Source organism: Marmota marmota, unplaced genomic scaffold (assembly GCF_001458135.2).
Source record: "Marmota marmota marmota unplaced genomic scaffold, marMar, whole genome shotgun sequence".
NCBI classification, from domain to species: domain Eukaryota; kingdom Metazoa; phylum Chordata; class Mammalia; order Rodentia; family Sciuridae; genus Marmota; species Marmota marmota.
Genome location: NW_026000196.1, coordinates 18557302 through 18560634, shown reverse-complemented (window position 1 = coordinate 18560634; position 3333 = coordinate 18557302). Strand labels below are relative to the sequence as shown.

The 3333-nt window shown below is 47.0% G+C and overlaps 1 long non-coding RNA gene across 1 annotated transcript; it reads left to right on the top strand.

The window, feature by feature from the left end:
• Positions 1-278: 278 nt before the first annotated feature.
• Positions 279-3093, top strand: LOC107148476. Its single transcript, XR_001504273.2, has 2 exons — positions 279-1810; positions 1957-3093. It is a non-coding gene; the product is annotated as an uncharacterized LOC107148476 (long non-coding RNA).
• The last annotated feature ends 240 nt before the right edge of the window (positions 3094-3333 follow it).

The following is a 3333-nucleotide window of genomic DNA, read 5'->3' as shown; positions in this document are numbered from 1 at the left end:
GGCAAGGCAGAATAGGAACACCAATTAGGAGGCTATTAAGTTGCACTAAGTGACAGGTGAGGTGACTTGGCCCAGGGTGGTACACGGGCATGAGGAGAAGTAGTCAGACTCTGAAGGAATTTTTTTCTTTCTTTTTTTAAATTTTTTATTGATTTTTTAAAAAATACAAACAACAGTGGAATGCATTACTGTCCTTATTACACATATAGAGCACAATTTTTCATATCTCTGTATATAAAGTATGTTCATGTCAATTTATGTCATTATACATGTACTTTTTTGCATTACAATTCTTAATTCACATCTATACCACAATTTTTCATATCTCTGTGTATAAGGTGTGTTGACACCCAATTCAAGTCTTCATACATGTACTTTGTATAATGAATGGATTTTGAATGTAGAAACAACTGGATTCACTGAGAGCACAGACATGGGTAAAGGGGGCAGCATCAAAAAGGACCTTTGGCCTGAAAAATAGAAAGACAGAAACAGCATTTACTGGGATGGGAAAAACTGGGTCAGGACAAAGGATGACTATTATCCTGTCTTGCTTTACTATAATAAAACACTCAAGGCTTGGTGACTTTATGAAGAAAAGAGGTTTGTTTTGGCTGATGGTTCTGGAGGTGCAAGGTCAAGAGGCCACATCAGGCGATGGTCTTTGTGTTGGCATAATCCCAAGCTGGCACAGGGCATCCCATGGTGAGAAGGAGGGAGCACACAGGTGTGTCTGTTTTCCTCTTCTTAAAAAGTCAGCAGGATTCCATCCTGGGGGCTCCACCCTGGTGACCTTCCCTAATCCTAATAGCCTCCCAAAGGCCCCACCTCTAAGCACCAGAGTCACTTTAAGTTTCCGCCCTCTTAACACGACACAATGGGGATTCAATTTCAACCCTGACCCTTTGGGGGACACATCCAAACCATAGTGGGGGGGGGCTTGGGGGGGGACAGGCGCTCCGTGTTTGTGACGTGCCTTAGACAGCCCAGTAGAGATGCTGGCCGTGCGGAGTTCCGGAGTGAGATCTGAACCATGAAGCACCTGGGAGCCACCCACACGTAACAGGTTCGTGTTCTCCCTGAGAACAGCTGAGGTCATCAGTAGAGCAAGATCAAGAGGAAAGAGAAGCCCGAGAACTGGGGCTTGGGGCAGCCAGGGACAGCCATGGACCTGAGGAGGGGTGGCAGCTGAGGTAGGAGGAGAACCGAGAGAGTGGGGACAGGGCAGAGAAGGGTGCTGGAAGTCAGGTGAGGACCAGGGTCACCAAGGCAAGGGCAGCTTTGGAGGGATACAGGGCAGGAGATGAAGCACGAGGTGCTCAGGCCTTCTGGCCTTTGTCTTCGAAGGGAGAGAGGGGCGCTATGGGATCTGCAGGAACTAGCCCTGGAGCAGGGGCTGCCCAAGCCCACCCGCCCAGCCACGTCCTTTACGCTGCATCTTGGCAGTTCCTCTGCGATGAGCTCTTCCCCTTGGCTGTCCATCCAGCTTGTCAAAACCATTCTTTTGTAGGAAGGAGTGTTTCTGGCTCCTGCTTCTGACTGTGAATCTCCCACTCCCAGCCTCTTCTTCTGCCTCACCCCACTTGCCCCGACTAGGGAGGGAGCTCAAGTTCTAAATGATTCTCCCTTAGAGAAAAGCACTTAAGACGACAAACTCAAAACCCATCCTGAAGTTGCTGGACGTCTTCTCACTGGAGAGAGAGGCGTCTTCTACTGCTGGGCTGGAGTGAAGTGCAACCGGAATCCCGGCTCAGCTTGGCAGGAGGCTGGGGGAAGTGGGGACGGTCAGAGCGGCAGCTGCTTGAGGCTGGTTTGTGTTGTTGTTGTTGATTATTGAATGTATCCATTCCAAACAATACTTGAGACTTCCTCCTCTCCCCCCCCTTTTTTATCACCCCCTTCCTTTGTTCTTCTGCACCCCCATACTGCCCTCTTCTCTCCCTTCCTTTCTTTCAGTAAATATTTGATGGAAGTCTGTGGTGTGCCTATCAGGATCTATATGAAAGTGATACAACGGAAGCAGAGAAGGGGAGGCGGCAGACCCACTGGGGACCCCCAGCAGCCTGCCTGGAGCTGCCTCCTGCTAACAGAATCCTGGGTTTGTGCCATTGGGGGCAGCAAACGTGCTCAGGGGAAAGTTTCCCCAGGGAAAAAGCAAAATGGATCCGAAGCAACCTGGGTAACCCTGTGCCCACTGTCAATCATTACTTGGCTGCAGAGCGAGGATCTAGGACCCAGTTTTGGTCAGTGGAGCCTGAGAGGAAATGGTTGGGGGTTCTGGGTGTCTCTTTGCTAGGGAGATGAGAGACGTTCAAGAGATAGGGGGAAGTGGGGAAGGTCCGAGAAGCCGCTTCCTCTCTTTCTTCCTTTGGGGCTGTCTAGAGTGGACATGATGCTTTAATTTGCAGAGGTCATCTGGGAACCAAAGGAGAAAGCTTGGCAAAGTGAATAAGAGCCATCTTGAGTCCTGGGATCTCTGGAACTGCTGAATTAACAACTCTAGAGCCACCTACCACCAGATTCCTGTTTGTGGAACAATGAATTGTATTTGTTGTTTGTGTTCCTTTTAGTTGGGCATTCTAGTATTTTGTGACCAAAGGCATCTCAGCTGTTACAAGAGGGAGGAAATAAACAGTTGTGCTTTTCTGTCATCTGTGGCCCAGAGCATCCTGGAAGTCAAAGCAAAAAAGGAAATCAGATAAATTGAAAAGCTCTCATTCTTAATGAGGAAGAGCTCCTCAGGGAGTTTCAGCGTTTTGCTCCTAAATTCCCTGTTTGACACTAAGTTTCTACATGGGAGTTTATGAAAAGAATGCTGAGAAACATGATTGCTAGATCCAGGATAACTGTTTCACAGGAAAAAGCAGTTTTTACAGCCTCTTTCTTAAGACAATTTTCTTAGGATCTAAATATAAAGGGAGACTCTAACCAGAGAGGCAGAGAGTGGGGTGAAAGCTGCTCCCTGCCATCTGCACCCCACCTGGATGGTCACATCTACCCCCCGAAGGGAGTTCGGGGTAGTCCTTGTATCTTTTCTGTAGGATGTTAATAGATGCCACAAGGGGTTAAAATTAAAAAGGCAAATACATTTGAGAGAGTTCAACAGTTATCTTTATTGTGATATGTTTTGAAGGCATTGATACTATGACATCAAATTTGAGATACTCTTGATTGGAAAGTACATCATTATTTAATGCATCACTAAGAAAGAAAAAAAAATGTCTAAGAATGGGAAGTGTCACAGGAGACCCCTCAATAAAGCTGGGACAATGAAAAGCTACACTCTCAGTGTAGAAGAAAATGAGAAATAAACCCACTATAAAGAAAGAAATG